At 34.2% G+C, this 22,943-nt stretch overlaps 1 non-coding gene across 1 annotated transcript; it reads right to left on the reverse strand.

Moving 5' to 3' along the window:
* Positions 1 to 736: 736 nt before the first annotated feature.
* LOC120129503 lies at positions 737 to 838 on the reverse strand. Its single transcript, XR_005516747.1, has one exon. It is a non-coding gene; the product is annotated as a U6 spliceosomal RNA (small nuclear RNA).
* Between the last annotated feature and the right edge of the window lie 22,105 nt (positions 839 to 22,943).

A 22,943-nucleotide genomic window follows, 5' to 3' on the forward strand; every position in this document is an offset into this window, starting at 1 on the left:
GAACAACTTGTTTTTTTCGAAACAGTGATTTTTTTTCTTTTTTTTTTCGTTGAACAAGAGTGATACAAGATCTCAAGTCTGGGTAAGTGTGTGAAAAGAGAGGAAAAATAAAAGAAATGCTTCAGGTTTAATTGAGGTGTAAAACAAAGAAAGGGGAATAGGCTCAAATGTGGTTCACTAGTGGATAAGTAAATGGGTAGGCTTTTTGGGAAAAGTGAGTTTATTCTAGGTTCCCCTATCACATTAAAACATTATGTTCAATATGCAGTCTCGATATGCATTGTGATTACAAGTTCTAGAACATCCTAATTAGTCCGGCACACTCAAGTCAAACAATGAGCAAGAAAGAAAATGTATGCTCGTTAGGCTCAAATCTCACAAGAAAAATCTATATGCACCGAGTCAAGTTCATCTCTATCGATAAAAGCATGAAATATCAATACTCAACAAAAAATTCACCAGCTATACCAATCACCAATCATGCAAATTAAATTCGATCAAAACATGATCACAATCCAAAAGGAAGCAAGAGTATAAAGTGAAGTTCAAGACTGGAAACCAACTATCCCAACACATCAATATTAGAATAACTCAATTTCAAACAATCAAACAAGTCAAGGAAAAATTTGACGACATGCTTATCTTTTCCCCCTCAATTAATCCGTTTTGTAATAAAACATATGTCCAATTTAAAAACAAAGAGAGGGAAAAAGAATACTCCTCAATCTAGTGGCTAACAAATTTGGACCATTTCTTGATTTGTGCATGTCATCCTTGCATAGGGGCCATGCTAATCTTCGTCTGGCTTGCAATTTTCAATAGTTCTGCTTACCAAGAAATCCGATATGACACTTCCCTTTATAGTTTTTTGGCTCACGTACTCGATGTCAAATTCAGATAACAACATCTTCCATCAGGCTTTTTGATGGGAGGATATATGACCTCACAATTAGTAAACTTCTTTCTTAGGTAGTAAATGGCCTTTTCCTTTCTCCTGGATTCATCATGCTAACCTAGAACACACCCCATTGAGTTCTCGAATATGGATAAATACAAGAATAGAGGTTTACCCTGAATGGGGAACATTAAGATAGGAGTGCGAGATAAGTATTCTTTTATTTTCTCGAATGCAGTATGGAAATCCTCATCCTATGTTCCAGAGTTATTTTTTTCGAATAAGGCGGAAAATTGAGTCACACTTGTCGGTCAATTGATATACAAACCGCACTATATAATTTAACCTGCCCAAAAAACCTCGAATCTCTTTATGTGTTTGTGGGGGAGGTAAATTCTGGATGGCTTTGACTTTATCTGGATCGACTTCAATACCTCTCCTGCTGACCACGAAGACTAACAACTTTTCAGATGTTACCCCGAAGGTACATTTGTTGGGGTTCAGTTTCAGCTGTAACTTTTTTAATCTTTGAAGGAGCTTTCTCAGATTCTCGACATGTTCATCTTTGGTTTGTGCTTCGACAATCATGTCATCGACATAAACCTTAATTTCTTTGTGCATCATGTCATGAAACAAGGTCACCATGGCTCTTTGATATTTTACCCCAGCATTCTTTAGTCTGAAGGGCATCACCTTGTAGCATAAAGTTCCCCACATTGTGAAAAATGTGGTTTTTTATGTCCTCAGGCTGTATCTTAATCTGGTTATATCCTGAGAATCTGTCCATGAATGAGAAGAAAGCGTTCTCGATAGTATTATCCACCAAAGTGTCTATGTGCGATAGAGGAAAGTTATCTTTGGGACTCACCTTGTTAAGGTCTCAGTAATTAACAAACATGCGTACTTTTATGTCTTTCTTTAGAAATGACACTGTGTTAGCCACCCATTCCGGATACTCGACCACTTGAAGGAAGTCGACATCGAATTGTTTCTTGACCTCTTTCTTGATTTTAAGGAGCATTTCAGGTCTTATTCTCCTTAGCTTTTGTTGCACCTGTTTGCATTCTGGTTTGACGGGCAGTTTGTAGACTACCATATCCATATCTAGTCCTGACATGTCTTGATATGATCATGCAAACAAATCTTTGTATTCTTGAAGTAAGAATATTAAGTTTGGTCTTGCTTCAGTTGAGAGGGTTGTGCCAATTTTGACTTTCTTTCTCTCCTCTTCTGTACCCAGATTCAGGACTTCGATTTTCTCTTTATGTGGCAAAATTTGCTTGTCTTCTCTTTCTATCATCTTTAACAATTCGGAAGGTAAATTGTATTGGTCTTCATCCACTTCCCCAAGACAAACGAACTGTTCAAAATCCACTTCCGGGTTAGTATCATCAACGCCTGCATTATCATTATCTCGTGACTCTAAAAGAAATTTGAAAACCACAGGGTAATTCTTCAGTCGTTCAGTTGCTAAGCACCAATCCAGGTGGCAAAGGGCAGATTTTTGACCCGTCCATATTTTCGGTATTCTCTACGGTTATAGCGTTAATACTCTAATATTTCAAAGTAGCCTCCAAATCTGGTGAAGTCGTCCCAAACTCATAACCACTAGATTTAAACGTTTCATAAAGAGGTGGAAAAACCATGGATTCCCATTGATATTAATTTTCCATTCAATCTGGCTAACCTTCTGTTTCAGTTATTCTAATCTTCTTCATCTTCTGTTGTTGATTGGGCTGAAAATCCAGCCAGAACTGGTCTAGTTTTGTCATATGAAGAACATGGCTGATCCTTCCTTGCAACAGATTCCTAAATTCTCTTTCTATCTTAGTACATTTTCCCAAGATCTGCTTGATCTCCATTTTAGTGCATTCGGAGAGCCGTGGTTTTGAAATCCTTCATCCTTCAGCCACATATGTGGAATTCACAAATTCTAAGGAACAAAATGAACATTCTACCGCTTCATCAGTTACTTCTATGTATGGGCGTCAGTAGTCACACTTGCTACAATATCTTCTTCAACATTAACAATTACCAGAGCCCCGTCGACGACAAATTTAACTTTCTGGTCCAATGTAGATGGTATTACTCTAGCTTGATGGATCCAAGGCTTGTGGAGGTATATCTGGTGTTTGTTCCCTCTTCTTTTGATGAGATATTTTCTCTTAGTTAATGTGAATGTAAACGTATGGAAAATGAAAAAAAAAAAGAAATGCAAGGTAGGAAAATGCATGATGCATAAGAATTAGAGGCATTGATCCAAAACGTGTCTGTTATTATAAATAATCTTTATTGAGAAAAAATGTTTTATTTTTTAAGAGAAAAAATATCTTAAAGGTACATTCTGACTAAATCCTTTAAACCTCGAACAACCTTTAACAGGTTGACAAGTCTTCTTCATTCATCTGTCATTGGTTGAATACCTTGTCGGACCACTCTCGCTTCCCTTCCTAAACCGTGCAAGTGACGAACTGCTTTTTGTACTTGTTCTCGAATAACTACATCTCTAGCATTCATCATTTGTTGGGCCTATTCCAAACGAAAATGCCACTAAAATCCCCCATCAAAGGGAACTATCTAAAGCTCATTTGCTTGTTTTGAACCCTTCCATAATGACCTCCAATTCAACTATGGGTTTTCCATTCCGCTCTTGTTGCTTCTGAAGAGATTTCTCTAAATCAGTTATTTGGATCCTTAAACGCTTATTCTGGTGTTGGCTGTCTAACAAATGTCTCTGACAAGTCTTTAGTTTCTCTTTCAAAGTCTCTTTGCCCTTAAAACTGCTAGCTTCACTTTTCCAGTACTCAGAAGATCTTTTCAGATTAGAATTGCTCTGGACTTGTTCTTGATATCATTTTCTCAAATCCTCAAACTCAAAGCAAAAATTTCTTCGGCTCTCTCTCTAACTTGTCCGCCAGATCCTTCTGGGTATCAACATCCAACTTCCACTAGAATCATTTAGCCTCGGGTTCTCTTAGACTTTGTTTCAGCTCTTGCTTTTCATCTTCAAATTCTTTACTTTCTATCTCTAGCTCGGAGGGAACATGCTTAAGATGTTCTTCCATAGTTCGAGTGTCTTCATGGTCTGGCATTAGGATGGTGTCATTTTTTCTTAACCTTCTCCATTCCAAATAGTCTGGAGTGAGCATGTCCTTATCGACCACGACATCCATACAGAACATTTTCTTCCATGACTCAATTACTTGTTTGACCTTTTTCTTGTAGTTGTCCCTATGATATGCAAATTTTGATCTAGATATTCCATGTGTTATTGGGACAAACTAACGTGCCCCATACTGTCGAAGTGCCAAAAGTGGAGAGTATCCGACTCTTCCCCATAATCCAAATAATGTCATAGTTTCTGAGTCTCCACATCGAAAAGAATGTCACTATGGATTAACCAGGGGGCTCTCCAGACAATATCCCTATCTTGAAGGTGTGTGAATACCTTTATCCATTTTTCTTTTGGGACACCTTCTTGCCATTTTAAGGTGAGAAATTCCCCCAAAGGAGAATAAGTTGTGCTGAATCGATGATAAGAAATCTCTTTAGTCTTCCAGAAGTGACTATGGATCCAAACTTGGAGAAGCTGTGCACACCCTATAAATCTTTCTCCACCAGTATTTCTGTAATGGTTGAGGGAGCAAAAGGTTTAAGCTAAAATTACCGGTACTGGATTTACTTACTTCAAGAGCTGTTCCAACAGTTCCACCATAGCTGCCTCAATGTACCCCAAAGTCTTTGGAAAAATAACCAAACTATGAATGCCTAGTGCAAAAAAGTCCATTGTCTTCCATTCATCGAGGTGATTCTTCATTAGTAACTTGATCTAGGTCCAAGCAATTCTTTCGCAATGCAGAAAAGTAGTGTATTTTTTTATTGTGGGTACCACGTCTTCTTGGTTTAATGCACATCAACTGTACACCAGATTCTAGAATTGTATTAAGGCTCTGATTAGGGGCTCATCGGTCTTGACGTAGAGTAGGAGTGTGATATCACCATACCACTAGGTTAACTTCCGCTTCTGGTCACTCTTCCAGATGTCCCAAATGCTCCGTAACTTTTGAACATCATTCTGCTTTAGGCTGAAAGAAGCATAGCTAACCAGATATGACACGTAGCTTCCTTGCAGACTGTCTTCCTTTTCTTTCTGAGTCTTTTCGGACCATAGTCGTACCTCAGCATTTTTCACCTCTTGAATTACAACCCCTTTGTCCATTAATGCAGATTATTTATATGTAATGAACACTTTTTATTGAATAATTACCTCTTTTTTATGATGCAAATGATAAAAAAACATGAAAGAAAAATTAGTTAGTAAGATAGAAATAATAATGATAACCCTTAGTCTTTAGCCCATTACAAGCTTATGTGGACTAAGTTAAACTCGAGAGGATACATTGCCTTATGTCCATACGGAGAATAAAATAACACGAAAACATAAGGTATATTAATCCCAAATGTTAATTGCTAGGCCCCACATAGAATAAATTCTCATGAAGGCGTTGCTTTCATCTCCACTTAAAAAAGATTCAGAGCTCGGGTATCTAGCCAGAGATGAAAACTTTTTCAAAAATCTGAGATCAATGAAAAAATTCAGTACAACTATTTACTTGAAAAATAATCAAAGGTAAGTAATAAGAATAAAAAAATTATCTTAAAATTTAACTTACAATTTTCATTTTAAAAAAAGACAACTGGAAATTAGCCTTAGCCTGACCCACTTACCTGTTCCCAGCAGAGTTGCCAAACTGTCACGGCCGTCTTTCGGGTGGGCCCGAAATTGGGCTTCGTCTTGAATAAGAACGTTAGAGTCGCCAACGATCATTTAAAAATATTTAGCTAGATCGAACACCATCTTACCTAATATGAGTTTTACAAGAAATATGTCAGATTCGAGAGTCGATTACAATCAAGGAAGGATTAGCACCCATGAACTGCCCTTTCGGTACCATTTTAATTTGTCGGTTGTCTTAATTACAAAAATTAAAATTAAAATTAGAATTTAAATACTCGATTCGAATTACTTACCTTTGATTGATTGAAATTACCTCTAAAATGTTGAAAACATTAGATTATAAAATAAAAGAAATATCATATAAAAATTAAATTTAAAAAATAAATCAAAGAAGGAAATATGAAATTTTAAAAAATGTTATATAAAAATGTTAAAAGAAAAAATAAAATAAATGAAGAAAATATTAAATTTCATAAAATAAAAATAATAAAATATAAAAAAATGTTAAAACAAAAAATAGAAAAAATAAAATAAAAAGTGGGAAAAATTTGGGGGTATTTATAGGGAAGACTAGGTTTTTGTTATTTAGTAAAATTGTTTCTTGATTTTAGGGAAAGATAGAATTCCAGGTAAAGTTGAAAATGTATAATAAAAAAAAAATAAAAGAGAAATATAATAAAATAATAAATAATAGTAGTAAAGATAAAAAAGGTTTTTTAAAAGTTGTTTTTAAAATAAAAGATAAGAATTAAATAAAAGAAAATAATTAAATAAATAATCTAAAGAGATTGAGATAAAGAGAAACTTATAGAGAAAACAGCCTCAGACTTGAGCTTCGCCTCAAATTCCTCGGATCATTGAAATTGATTCTTACTTCAAGATTCAGGTCGGTTACTACAAGAACAATTCCTCGCTACCAACTCGGATTAATTTCAATAATAATTGATTCCGATCTCCGTTTCCTCTTAGCAAACAATTTTACTAAGTGTGTTCTTAGGAAATTGAATGTGCTTCGATAAGCCAATCCTTTTTACAATTCTTACGTTTGGAATTGAGCCTTTGCTTTAGTCTTCGGCTTGAAAGAAAATTTGTTAAGCATGACCAATGTCATACTTAGCATAATTGAAAACGAAATTCTAAAAGAAAATAAAGAAATAGGCACATCAAGAGAGAAAAAGAATATTTTATTCTCAGAATTGTGTGTGAGCTCATATCTGACTGTTTAGGCTTACCATGAGAGGGTATTTATAGCCTTTAAATTCTTAAAAAAATCTAAAGATAATTACTAAAATAATATCTTTTATCCTAATTAAAACACTTAAAACTATTTAAACTAAAATACCTAAAACAAAGAGAAAATAAAACAATATTTAAAATAATATCCTAAATCCTAATTGAAATGCTAACATCTATTTAAACTAAAATACAAAGATAAAATATAATATTAATATATATACTAAATAAGCCCTGGACGAAAATGAGTGTCTACACCCATGAACCAAATTAACTCGGACCCAAGTTCATTTGACCCAACATGCCTAGGGCAAACCATAATGTTGTTCTTATCCAGCAGAACCTAATGTTTCAACCACCCTCAACAACACGTTTCTACCCAACTCACGTGTTGGCCACCCCATGCAACGGCAGTAGCTGGTCCCCTCCAAAGATGCTTGTGCACCAACGGTGTAACACCCCCGACCTGTACCTGATCCAAATACGAATATGAGGTGTCACATTGACTTTTCAACGTTTTGACTCTTTGAAAAATCTGATTAAAATTTGAATTTTTTTACTTTTATTTTTTATTGGTGAAGCCCTCATAACACAAGTTAATATCGAAACTGATATTACACGATGAAAATAAATACTTAATATATTTACATAAACTTTAAATAGTATAATTAAAAAATATATAAGAGTATTTGCGATTTAAACATTTGTAGTACATGCCAACAAAATTTCAAATTAACAAAACCACATACTGTTCAAATCGATATGATATAATCTTCTCCAAAGATATGCTGTCCCGACCTAGCTTTTCTCTTCAATCTTCTTTGAACCTAACATAAGTCTTTGACTTAATGAGGCATAAAGGAGCATAATAAAATAATAAAACTGATTAAACATTTCGGAGAAAACATTGAATACTGTTGTACACTTTCAATCCATATCAATTTATTTAATTAGCCCAATGCATATCACTGAGAACTCAATGTATGTGAGTACTTTAAGGTTGTGCACTGTAATTGCAGTTAAAACTACTGCGTAGAATTTGCACCGAAGTGCCACGTAGAATATGCACCGAAGTGCCACATAGATTTGTCCTGAAGGACCACGTAGAATTGTCTCGAATGACCACATAAAATTATTCCGACGGACCGTGTAGAACCCTCGACTCTTAGCATGACAATTATATCTCTAATACTCATAGCACATACTTTGGGCTTTAACCATATAAGTATTCACATAGAATTCTTCAAATTATCATTCATTTACATAGAACACATATATTCATAGTAACAAAATCAAAACAATGCTTATGAAATACAATTTAAGTAAAACAATAAAATTTAACATAAAATAATTCAAACAGTTTTTGATCGAAAATCTTTGAGGTTGGCGCATCGCAAGTCATCCTCATATCGAATATAAAATAAGTTTGTTGCACTCACCTTTGCCTCACTTAAGCCTTAAGCAAAATTCGTTTCACTTTTGCTAAATCTCTTTACTACTTTGAGTCGTTTGATACTTGCTCTTGATCGAAATCTACACATTAACATAACCAAAATGAATACCGGATCTCATATAATTGTTAACTCATCATCAATTACATCAACTAAATAAAACCCATAATTCACAACTTCAAGCTGAACATTATCAGTACTCTACACCAGTACTGATACTTCCCTTCTATGGTATCGATACATGATTCAGTATCGATACCCAATTCACATTCTAGAATTTCTTCTTCTATTACAATATCAATACCCTACTATTGGTATCGATACCTCAAGTATCGATACTACCCCTTTAGTATCGATTCTATTCATTCAATTCACATGATATTGATATTGTTCTTCCAGTACCGATACCCTTGCCCAGAATTTACTCATTTCACTTCGAATTTTACCCAAAACTCACCTAAATTTCATACTTCTAACTCCCATCAAACCCTTAAACTTACTAACACTTATCATAACAAACTTATATCCATTAAATCCCCTTTAACATCCATAATTTTCACTATAACACTTAAAACTAAAAATCACACCCATTCTTCAAACATGTTTCCAATTCTTTCTAATACTTCAAATACCTTATTCAATCCTTTAACAAGTCAATTATACCTTTAAAATCCAAAAACTACTAAATTTTCATCAACTCCTTTAAAACCCATTTTTCCAAATTCACCATTAATTCATCAATCCCATAGCTTCTAATCATCTTTAAGATTTTTTAAGCTTCTATACTACCCAAAGACTCAAAACCAAACCAAAAATTCGAGAAACAACTAACTTTAAAATTTTCTCACCATGAAAATGGAGTTCACGATGAAATGGAGAAAAGAATATGAAGGTAATGCTTCCATGCTTTTCTTTTTCCTTTTCCTCTATTTCCCACATGTTATATTAACATAAAAATGAATTTTAAATTCATTTCATGCCAAAAGAACACTTTGCCCTTCCATCATTCAATATTTAATAATAAGTCCTAAATAAAATTTTACAAATCAATTCTTGAACATTTCAATTTTTCAAAATTAAACCACTAAATTTTAAATCATTACTCTTTAGTCACTAACCCGATGTTTGGGGTATTATAATTCTCCCCTTAAGAAAATTCGTCCTCGAATTTTCATTGTACAAATAGATGAGGAAATTGTCTTCTCATATCCTCTTCCAGTTCCTATGTCACCTCTTCCACTTTGTGATTTCTCCAAAGAACTTTAACTAATGGAATCATCTTGTTCCTTAGTTGTTTGACTTCATGTGCTAAAATCTGCATTGGTTCTTCCTCACAGGTTAGATCAGATTGTACTTCTATATCTTCTGGTGCTATGATGTGAGAAGGATCTAATCAATATCTTATGAGCATTGAAACATGAAAAACATTGTGGATCTTCTCCATTTCTTTTAGTAATGCTAACTGGTATGCTATTGGTCCAACTCTTTTTAAGTTCTCATAAGGCCCAATGAATCGTGGACTTAGTTTTGCTTTGAGTCCAAAACGGAAAATCTTCTTCCAGGGCGATACTTTGAGAAATACTTTATCACCTACTTGGTATTCAATTTCCTTTATCTTCATGTCTAAGTAAGACATCTGTTGATCAACGACTATCTTAAGATTATCTTGAATAATCTTCACTTTCTCTTCAACTTATTTGATCATATCTGGCCCTACTATGTCTCGATCTTTCAATTCAAACCAATTTAATGGTGTCCGATACTTTCTTCCATATAAAGCTTCATAGGGCACCATCTTGATACTCGATAGATAAATATTATTGTAAGCGAATTCTGCCAAAGGCAAGTACTTTTCCCAAGATCCCTTGAATTCTATTACACAAGCTCTTAGCATATCTTCTAAAACTTGAATAGTCCGCTCGAATTGACCATCTGTTTGAGGGTGAAAAGTTGTGCTAAAGTTTAATCGGGTACCCAAGGCTCCATGTAAAGACTTGTAAAACCTTGAAGTGAACCTTGGATCTCTGTCAAATATTATTGAAACATGTACTCCATGTAGTCGAACTATCTCCTTGATGTATAATTCATCATACTTATCCATTGAATATTCAGTTCAAACATGAATGAAGTGCGCTATCTTCGTTAACCTATCGACAATTACCCAAATTCAATCTTTTTTACCCGGTGTTAATGGTAGTTCCGTTATGAAATCCATTTAATTCTTTCTCATTTCCAATGGAATGGAGATCAGTTGTAAAAGTCATGAAGGTACCTGATGCTCAGCTTTTACTTTTGACAGGTTAATCACTTTGCAACAAACTCTGTGATAGCTCTTTTCATACTTGGCCACCAGTATCGCCCTTTCAAATCTTGATACATCTTGTTCACTCCTGGATGCATAGTCAACGGACTACAATGCGCTTCAAACAATATATCTTTCTTCAACTCTTCATCACTGGAACATAAACTCAACTTTTGTAGTATAAACATCCAGCAGACTTTACTTCAAATTCCTTGATTTCACCTTTTCCACTTGTTCCAATGTTACTAATCACTTATCATCTCTCCTTTGCAACTTCTTTATTGATCCATTAATAAATGTTTTAGCTTTAAATCAGCCACCAGAGCACCACTGTACTTTAAAGAAAATCGAACATCTAACATGCGTAAAACTACAAAATTCTTTTGGCTAAGTGCATTAGCTACCACATTAGGCTTCCATGGATAATAGTCTTTAATTGCATCATAATATTTAAGTAACTCAATCCATATCCTATGTTTCACGTTTAGCTCATTTTGAGTCAGTAAATACGTTAAACTTTTCTGATCCGTGTAGATATAACATCGCTCATCATATAAATAGTGGCACCATATCTTCAGTGCAAACACCACCGCTGCTAACTTAAGATCATGTGTTAGATAATTCCTTTCATGTGGCTTAAGCTGTCTTGAAGAATAGGCTACCACCTTTCCATCTTGCATCAAGACACATCCCAGACCGTTATGGGAAACATCACTATAGATTGTATAGTCCTTGCCCGATTCTGGTTGTACTAGCACTGGAGCCTCTGTTAAAACCTTCTTTAAAGATTCAAAACTATCTTTGAATTTATCCGTCCAAATCAATGACATATCTTTCCTCAACAACTTTGTTAAAGGGGAAACAATCATTGAAAATTCCCTTACAAACCTTCGATAATATATAGCTAATACCAAGAAAATTCGTACTTCAGAAACATATCTTGGAACTTCCCAATTTATAATAACTTTAATCTTATGAGGATATACTCGAATCCCCTTTACAGATACTGTATGTCCAAGGAATGCAACTTCAGGTAACCAAAACTCACACTTAGACAACTTAGTGTAAAGCTTCTTATCTCGAAGTGTTTGAAGAATCACTCGAAGATGAGTTTCATGCTCCTCATTTCTCTTTGAATAAACCAAGATATCATCAATGAAGACGACCACGAACTGATCAAGGTACAATTGGAATATCCTATTCATAAGATCTATAAATGTTGTCGGTACATTAATTAATCCAAACGACACTACCACAAACTCATAATGGCCATATCTGGTTCTAAAAGTCGTTTTTGGAATATCATTTTCTTGTAAATTCAACTGGTGATAGCCAGAATGAAAATCAATTTTGGAGAACATCGAAGCCCCCATGAGTTGATCAAATAAATCATCGATTCTCAGGAGATGATACTTATTTTTATTGTTACCTTGTTGAGATGCCGATAATCAATACATAGATGCATCGAACCATCTGTCTTTTTACAAATAAACTGGTGCACCCTAAGGTGATACACTAGGTCTGATGAATCCTTTATCCAATAACTCTTGCAGCTGAGCCTTTAACTCACTCAATTTATTCGGGGCCATTCTATAAGGATCCATCGAAATTGGTGGCATTCCAGACATTACCTCAATATGAAATTCAACCTCTCTAACTGGAGGTAATCCGGATAACTCATCTAAAAACTCATCTGGAAATTCTCGGATCATCGAAATGTCCTTCAATCTCATCTCTGTGGCTCGAGTATCAATCACATTGGCGATGAAAGCTTGACATCCTTGCAACATTAGTTTCTTAGCCGACATTACTGATATCACATTAGATAATGGATTAATTCTCTCGTTGACCATAATTACCTCTGATCCATCAAAACTTCTCAAAACTACCCTATTTAATCGACAGTCAACATTAGCATGGTAACGATACAACCAATCCATTCCCAAAATAACCTCAAACTCATCAAAGGGTAATCTAATTATATTAGCAGGGAATTTAATTCCCTGAATCCTTATAGGACACTCTCGACAAATTTGATTCACCTGAATACTATGCCATAGCAGATCAGTCACAATCACATCACTACATATAACTTCTAATTGGATTCTCAAATTTCTCACCAGTTTACTACTGGTATAGGAATAAGTTGATCACTGGTCAATCAATACCAAAACAAGTTTATCAATTAATTGGAAAGTACATGCAATGATCTTTGGATCATCACGATCTTCATTAGTCTTAAGGTTTTATACCCGACCAGTCTCCCAAATTTCAAGTTGAGTGGTTGATTCAAATTGATTCCTTTCCCTGCCTCATCCTCTACCTCTCTGAGGTACAGTAGCAGATCTCCCTGATTGTGCAGGCTCTCCGGTTATTAATGGAGAATCCTGTATAAAATGTCCAGTGTCCTTACATCTGAAACATGCTTCGGAAACCACTTGACACAAACCACTATGATTTTTTCCACGATGATGACATTGACTTGGCCTTTCAGCTTCTAATTAAGTTGATTAAGTCTGCTTATCTCTCACAGGATTTTATCTTCTGCCTGAGGATGCAGCTAACTCAGATCTAATTTGAGGTCGAAAACCTGAACCTCAATTTTTCTTCGATTATGATGTACTCGACAAGGCACTCGCTCTTTTGGTCAACTGGGTCTTTTTCTCCCTAAATCTTTCATTCTGTGTTCGCTCCAAGGCTTTAGCTCGATTCACTACCTCTTGAAATATAGAAAGATTTAAAGCTATTGGTATCTCCTTCAATCTAGGGCGCAAACCTTCCACGAACCAATCACATAAATCTTTCTCAGTCAGGACCAATTCAGTTGCAAATCTGCGCAATTTATTAAACTCGCACTCATACTCATACACAGTGCGACTCCCTTGCTTCAAATTCATGAACTCCTGCTTCATTATTTTAATGAACTGATCATTGATATATTTGTTCTTGAACTCATCCAGAAAGAATGACCACGTCTCTTAATCCCTACGCGCTCTCATTGTCACATTAGCCCACCATATATGTTCTTGACCTCATAGCAATGAGACTACTCCATCCAGCTTCTCCATTTCAGAACAATGAAGACCATCAGGCATAATCTTTACATCATTAAGCCAAATATCCGAAGAAATATGACCTTCCTCAGCTTCTTCCCTAAACTCAGACGATCCTAAACTTTTTAGCTCCTTAGCCACATTCATCCTAGGAGCTAAGGGACCAGATGGCTGGAAACGCGTCAGAATCACATCTAACGTTCAAAAAAATATTCCCTGATCATACACAGGCACTCCCTGAGGCTCTTGTTCTTCACATTTAATTGGGACAGGTGGATTACTACTACCCTTATTTACTTTATCTCCCACTTCAATTCGAGAGCCCTCGTAGTCCGACATCTATTAAGATATAATCACTTAACTATATTGGGAAGGACATCATACTCATTACACTATCAGATCATAGATTTTTAATATTTCATTGGCATGTACATTTTTTAAAATATAATTTACTTAATTTGAGCTTAAAATCAAATAAATCTTAGCTCTGATATTAAAAAATGCAACACCCCCGACCCATACGTTACCCGAATACGAATCTGAGTGTCATATTGACTTTTCAACGCTTTGACTCTTTGCACAAATCTGATTAAAATTTGAATTTTTACTTTTATTTTTAGTGGTGAAGCCCTTATAACACAAGTTAATATCGAAACTGATATTACACGTTGAAAATAAATACTTAATATATTTACATAAACTTTAAATAGTATACATACTAACAAAATTTCAAATTAACAAAACCTCCTACTGTTTAAATCGATTTGGTCTAATCTTCTCCAAAGATATGTTGTCCAGACCTAGCTTTACTCTTCAATCTTCTTTGAACCTACGTGTGAAAACACTCACACGCTAAGTCATTGACTTAGTGAGGCAAAAAGGAGTATAATAAAATAATAAAACACTTGATTAAACATTTTAGAGAAAACATTGAATACAAAAAACATAATACATTTCATATAAAGAACATATACTGTTATACACTTTCAATCCATATCAATTTCTTTAATTAGGCCAATGCATATCACTGAGTACTCAAGGTATGTGAGTATTTTGAGTCTGTGCACTGTAATTGCAGTTAAAATTACTGTATAGAATTTGCACCGAAGTGCCACATAGATTTATCCCGAAGGATCGTGTAGAATTGTCCCGAAGGACCGCGTAGAACCTTTGACTCTTGGCATGCCAGTTATACCTCTAATTCTCAAAGCACATACTTTGGGCTTTAACCATATAAATATTCACATAGCATTCTTCAAATTATCATTCATTCACATAGAACACATATATTTATAGTAACAAAATCAAAACAATGCTTATGAAATACAATTTAAGTAAAACAATAAAATTTAACATAAAATAATTCAAACAGTTTTTGATCGAAAACCTTTGAGGTTAGCTCATCGCAAGCTGTCTTCATATCGAATATAAAATAAGTTAGTTGCACTCAACTTTGCCTCATTTAAGCCTTAAGAAAATCAATTTCACTTTCGCTAAATCTCTTTACTACTTTGAGTAGTTCGGTATTTTCTCTTGATCGAAATCTACACATTAAGATAACCAAAATGAATACTAGATCTCAAATAATTGTTAACCCATCAGCAATTACATCAACTAAAGAAAACCCCTAATTCACAATTTCAAGCTGAACATTATCGATACTCTACACCCAGTACCGATACTTCCCTTTTATGGTACCAATACCTGATTCAGTATCGATACCCAATTCGCATTTTGGAATTTTTTCTTCTATTACAGTATAGATACCCTACTATTTGTATCGATACGCCAAGTATCGATACTACCCCTTCAGTATCGATTATGTTCATCCTATTCATATGGTATCGATATTGTTCTTCCAGTACCGATACCCCTGCCCATAATTTACTAATTTCACTACGAATTTTACCCAAAACTCACCTAAATTTCATATTTCTAACTCCCATCAAACCCTTAAACTTTCTAACACTTATCACAATCAACTTATATCCACTAAATCCTCTTTAACATCCAAAATTTTCACTATAACACTTAAAACTAAAAATCACGGCCATTCTTCAAACATGTTTCCAATCCTTTCTAATACTTCAAATACCTTATTCAAACCTTTGACAAGTCAATTATACCTTTAAAATCCAAAAACTAGTAAATTTTCATCAACTCCTTAAAAACCCATTTTACCAAATTCACCATTAATTCATCAATCCCATAGCTTCTAATCATCTTTAGGCTTTCTGTTGAATTTTTTTTTGTGTTTGGATATAACAAATTATTTTAAATGAATTTTAAGATTTTACAAATGATTTTCTAAGTATATTCGATTCAATTAATCGAATATCAAATTATTACTCCAAGTCTTTTAAGATCAATTTCAAACCTTACTAAATGTGTAAAATTGTGTTTTATAGTTAATATATTTTTGAAACAATTTTCACAAAGTATTTTGAACCAAAATCAAGCCTAAAATCAATTTTTCAGAGTGATGCACCGATGCACCAATCCATGCATTGATGCACCATTAATTAAATTGAACATCGAATTCATTTCATGCATCGATGCACCTACCATGCACCGATGAACTGAGGATTTTATGAAAACATCGAATGCATTTGATGCATCGATGCACTCTGGCTATTTTGAAACATCGAATGCACTTGATGTATCGATGCACTCTTAGTGTACCGATGCACTAAGGGTCCAACGGTCAAAATATTTGAATTTTACACTGATGCACCGATGCACCATGGGTATGCATCGATGCACTGACGCTCTTAACTGCTTTAATTAATTGTTCTCACACTTAAACGACTCTATTGACTCCACTAATCATCCCCAACGTTCAAAAGTGATTCAAGGTGTATTTAAACAAGCTTAGAAGTCATTGATCAATAACAAGAAACAACAAGCAACTAGAAACAAGAGAGATTCAAAGAGAAAGCATCAAACCTCAAATTTGAGCATTTCAAGCCTATTTTTCATTCAATATTCATTTTTCTTTCAAGAACACTTATTGTGCTCAATTGTATTTATTCTTGAGTGTTCTTTCTTTGTTCTAGAATTGTGCAAACATATTTGCCTTGTGAGATTTTTCTTGTAAGTTTGCAAATTTGTAATCTTCGCTTTGAGAAAAGAATGTTCTCAAGAATTGGGGTATATTCTTGAGGGAGTTGTAAGGTTATCTCTTTGGCCTCAAAAGAAAGAACAAATTAGTGAATTTGTTAGAAAATCCTTAGTGTGGATAGCTAAGGTAGTGGACGTAGACTTTGGTTGATAAAGTCGAACCACTCTAAATCACTGTGCAATTACTTTCAATTTTCAGCAAAAGCTTCCACCAAAATTTTTATTGCCAATTCACCTCCCTCTTGGCCGATTCCATCGATAGATTAACTCAACAATTGGTATCAGAGCCTCACTCATTTGAAGGTTTAATCACCTCTTGAGTCGATTCGGGAAGAGTTACATCGATTATCAAGTCATCAATGGCCTTCGCTTCAAATTACGACTCCAGTCTCGATTCGATGCCCGTCAACAAGCCTCATTTCTTCAATGTGGCTAACTATGCCTATTGGAAAAATAAGATGATGTACTTCATTCAAGCAAGTGACATGGGAGCATGTAATGCCGTAGAAGAAGGATACATCAAGCCTCTCACTCATCCAAGATTATAGAGTGAAGGAGAGACAAGAATGTTCCAGCTCAACTCTAAAGCCATCCATATCATATTTTGTGCTCTTGGACCAGATGAATACGGAAGAGTTTCATCTTGTACAACCGCCAAAGAAATATGGGACAAACTTCAAGTCACTCATGAAGGTACCGATGAGGTAAACAAATCTAAAATTATATTCTAACGCATAGCTATGAAAATTTCAGGATGAAACCAAATGAAGATATCAAAGCTATGATGGATAAATTTTCAACGATTATCAATGGTCTTAAATCATATGGAGTGATCATTTCAAATGAAAAGCTTGTGAGTAAGTTAGTCTACTCCCTTCCAAAATCGTGGCAATCAAAGTAGACGGCAATCATTGAGTCTAAGGACCTAACGTCCTTAACTCTTGAAGAACTAATCGGTTCCCTTCTCACTCATGAAATGATGCTTGAAGATTAAGTGGACCTTGAAAAGATTGACGAGACACCAAAGGAAAGGAGAATAAGAAAAACATTGGAGTTGCTCTCAAATCCACAAAAGATGAGAGTGATTCGAATGACGATGATGATAACGAGGAAATGGCATTATTTGCCAAACGATTCAGAAAATTGATGATGCCCAACTGAGGAAGAAAATTCAAACGTCATGAAGGCTTCAAAACTAAATCGAAGACGAAAGACCCGATCATTTGCTATGAATGCAAAAAGCCGGGGCATGCCAAATATGATTGCCCACAATTGAAGAAAAAAGGTCAATCCAAAAAGAAGCACAAGGTTCATGTAGCTATATGGAGCGATGAAGAAGGTTCTGATGAAAAGGAACAAGAAGTTGCAAACTTGTGCTTGATAGCTATCGGGGAAGATTCTAAGGTAACCTCTAACTCATTCGATTTGGATGAATTATCTTATGATGAGTTATTAGAGGATTATAATGGGTTGGCTTCGGATTATAAGACTATTTTCAAAATACAAAAATGATATTTCAAAATTGAAAAATGAAAATAGTCTTATATCCAAGACCAACAATGAGCTTGAAAGTAAGATCAAAGAATTGCAAATCAAAATTAATGATTTTGAAAAGAAAAATACTGATTTGCATAACTTACTTTCAAAAGTTCATGATGATCATCAAAAGAAGATTGATGATCTTAAAACTTCTTTTAATAAGGTTGGAACAAAAAGTTTTGAAAAAAGGTGAGAATTCAAAATCCAACTTTGTTAAGAAAAGTTTTAGAAGCTACAATCATAGAAGTCCTCAACGAACCTTGAATGGTAAAATTGTTAGGAGTATATGGGTTCCTAAAGAATTCATTACTACTAAAGATAAGAATGTCCTTAATAAATGGATACCAAAGGGGACAAGGATTTTAGAAACTAATGAATATGTACCCAAAAGAATTTGGGTACCAAAAATTAGAAATTAATCTATGTTTGTAGGAAAAGGAGCATTGCTACAAGGCACGGGAAACAAATCCAAATTCATGGTACCTTGATAGTGGATGCTCGAGACACATGACCGAAGACAAAAATCGATTCATATAGCTTAACGCCAAAAATGGAGGAGAAGTGACTTTTGGTGATAATTCAAAAGGTCACATTGAAGGTATTGGTACTATAGGTAATGCCTCTTCCATACAAATTAAAAATGTGTTATATGTGAATGGATTAAAGCATAATCTATTGAGTATTAGTCAATTATGCGATAAGGGATTCAATGTCATGTTTGAAATTAATGGTTATAAAGTCATTGACATTGCATCTAATCAGATTATGCTTGTTGGTCATAGAATAGGAAACATATACATGGTGCATTTAGATTCTATTAATGTGACTAATTTATGCCTAGTTGCTAAGGATGAGCATGATAGTTGGTTATGGCATAGGAGACTAGGACATGCTAGTATGAGTATTTTGCAACGGCTAATTCAAGGAGACTTAGTAAGAGGGTTGCCTAAGCTTAAATTTGATAATGAAAAATATGTGATGCTTGTGCTAAAGGAAAACAAAAGCGAATTTCTTTTAAATCCATTAATGATGTATCAACTAGTAGAGTATTACAATTGATCCAAATAGATCTTTTTGGGCCAACTACGACTACTAGGTTGGGTGGAAAACAATATGCATTTGTCTTGGTAGATGACTATTCTAGATATACTTGGGTTCTATTCTTAAGTACTAAAGATGAAACATTAGAAAATTTCATCACATTTTCAAAAGTAATCCAAAACGAAAAAGGTTACTCTATCACTAGTGTTAAAAGTGATCATGACACTGAATTTGAAAATCTTGGATTTAATGAGTTTTGTAATTCTAATGGTATTAGCCATAATTTTTCAGCACCTAGAACCCCTCAACAAAATAGAGTTGTTGAAAGGAAAAATCAAACTTTAGAAGAAATGGCTAGAAGCATGCTTTGTGAAAATAATTTGCCAAACTATTTTTGGGCTGAAGCCACAAATACCGCTTGTTATGTTGTAAATCGAGTAATGATTAGGCCAATTTTAAAGAAAACTCCATATGAATTTTTCAAAAATAAAAAGCCTAACATTAGCTATTTTCATCCTTTTGGATGTAAATGTTTTGTTTTAAACAACTGTAAAGAAAACCTTGGCAAATTTGATGCTAAAAGTGATGAAGGAATTTTTCTAGGTTATTCCTTAAATTCTAAAGCTTATCGAGTATTTAATAAAAGAACTTTAGCTGTAGAAGAATCTATACATGTTGTTTTCGATGATAATCCCCTTCCGAGGAAGGATTCTTGTGTTAATGATGATGTAGGTATTGTACAAACAAATGACGTTAGGCATGACGTTGGAGAATCATCATCATCAAAGGAGGAAACGAAAGATGAGGAAACTCATGATCCTTTAGAGAATCCAATTATTGAAGAAAGGGAAGGTTCTTACCCAAGAGAGTACAACTATGTCAAGGATGGTGAAATTATAGGTGATCCATCCAAAGGGGTAACTACTCAATCTTCTCTTAGAAATATTTGTAATTATTTTGCATTTATTTCATGCATAGAGCCTAAGAACATCAAAGAAGCATTAAAAGATGAACATTGGATTATGGCTATGCAAGAAGAGTTAAATCAATTTGAGAGAAGTAAAGTATGGACATTAGTTGAAAGGCCTAATAACAAATCTACTGTAGGTACTAAATGGGTATTTAGGAATAAGCTTGATGAGAGTGGTAATATAGTGAGAAACAAGGCTAGACTTGTTGCTCAAGGGTATACTCAAGAAGAGGGCATAGACTATGATGAAACATATTCTCCCATAGCTAGGATGGAAGCAATTAGAATGTTATTAGCATTTGCATGTTTTCATGAATTTAAATTATATGAAATGGATGTTAAAAGTGCATTTTTATATGGTTTTATAAAAGAAGAAGTGTATGTGCAACAAACCCCAGGTATTGAAGATTCAGAATTTCCGGATCATGTCCTTAAATTGACAAAAGCACTTTACGGTTTAAAACAAGCTCCTAGAGCTTGGTATGAAAGATTGTCAAACGTTTTAATTGAAAAAGGTTTTTCAAAAGGGAAGGTTGACACTACATTGTTTTTAAAACATAAAGGTAAAGATTTATTAGTAGTTCAAATTTATGTTGATGATGTAATATTTGGTTCTACTAATGATGTTCTTTGCCAAGAATTTTCTAAGCTAATGCTAACTACGTCAAAGATATGCTCAAGAAATTTGGACCGAAAATGGCAAGCCTCATGACACTCCAATGAGCTCTTCAACAAAGCTTGACTTAGATGAAGGAGGTAAATGTGTAGATGGTAAATTATATAGGTTAATGATTGGATCTTTACTGTATCTAACTGCAAGTAGACTGGACATTATGTTTAGTGTTTGCTTATGTGATAGATTTCAATCATGCCCTAAGGAATCACATTCACTAGCTGTTAAGAGAATCTTTAGATACCTTAAGGACACTCCTAGTTTAGGACTTTGGTATCCTAGAGACTCTAGCTTTAGCTTGCATGCCTTTTCTGATGCAGATTATGGAGGATGCAAATTAGATAGGAAAAGCACCTCCGGTACTTTCCAATTCCTTGGAAATATGTTGATTTCTTAGTTTTCAAATAAATAAAATTGTGTTGCATTATCTACCACTGAAGCGGAATACATTTCAGCCGGTAGTTGTTGTGCACAAGTTTTATGGATGAAACAACAACTTTTTGATTATGAAATTGAAGTAGGTACTATTCTTATTAAGTGTGACAATTCCATCCAACACTCTAGAACTAAGCACATTGAAATAAGACATCACTTCATTAGAGACCATGTCACTAAGGAAGATGTAGTTCTAGAATTTGTTGATACTTTGCATCAATTAGCATATATCTTTACAAAACCTTTAGACAAGGAAAGATTTTGGACACTTAGGAGAGAATTAGGTTTAACTGACCTATCTTCACTTAGTGTTTAAAATAATTTTAGCACTTTTAAGAGTAAATGAAAAATGCTTATAATGGTAATTTTTGATTGCATTCTTTGCTATTAGTTAGGGGGAGTTTATGTTATTTGGTGAAAATTAATTTTATGTTCAAATATTGTTTAAAGATTAATTTGATTGATTAAACATGATTAATTTTCAATATATGAGTTGCCAATACCACTAGAGCTAATTAATTTAGAGTTTAAGTGTTTAAATGTATTTTTAACATTTCTGTGCTTCATGCATCGATACACTTAACAGTGCATCGATGCATCCCTTTGAATGTGCATCGATTCATCATGTTGATGCACCGATGCACGCCTTGAATGTGCATCGATGCACGGGGTCATGCATTGATGCATCCGTCGGGTTGTTAGATAAAAACCCTAATTTTCTTCATCTTCTCAAACTCCTAACTCTAAAACACTCATGCCGTTCGCCTCTCTCTCTCTCTCTAAAATCTCCTTTTGCTTAAAATCAACGAAATATTGTTGGAATCTTTGAGTTTTTCAACTCCTAATCCTGCATTTGTCATCAAATCATACAAAACAACATCACTTTCCTCTCAAATCTGAAATTTTCAAGGTAATATTTCAAAAACCCTATTTTATTAATTTTTAATCTTAAGACTAGTTTTAATTAGTTATAGGATGAACATTATATCGGGCATTGATAGTTTGATGATTACAAACTAGTTTTTACAACTAATTTCATCAAAAACTCACAAATTTTCAATGAATTTATGAATTTTCGAAATAAAAAAATCAAAAATCTAAATTTAATTTCTAAATTTGATGTTTTTGATTTAATTATGTTGTTTTTCATGAAAAACTATACATATTATTTTCAAATAGTTTTTCAAAACATTACCCATTAGGATTCGGTTTAGAGAACCTTGAATTATTGAGGACTCAATTGAGTTTTGGGATTGATTATTGCGCATACATGTGTTTCAATTTGCAGGTTATATTTTTTTGATTCTTAAACCATGTCTAATCCCAAACGCCCTAGGACTTCGTCAAATCGTTCTCGTTCAAACCAACCTCCTAATCCCGTTCCTCCTCCACCTTCATCTCTATTAGGATCTTGTTTTAACATGTCTGAGCATCGTAGAGACGAATTGTACTCTAGGTACAAAAATTCTTTCCAAACTTATAGAATTCGTGAA

The sequence above is a fragment of the Hibiscus syriacus genome, unplaced genomic scaffold, assembly GCF_006381635.1.
Source record: "Hibiscus syriacus cultivar Baekdansim isolate YM2019G1 unplaced genomic scaffold, ASM638163v2 tig00110500_pilon, whole genome shotgun sequence".
Taxonomy (NCBI): Eukaryota; Viridiplantae; Streptophyta; class Magnoliopsida; order Malvales; family Malvaceae; genus Hibiscus; species Hibiscus syriacus.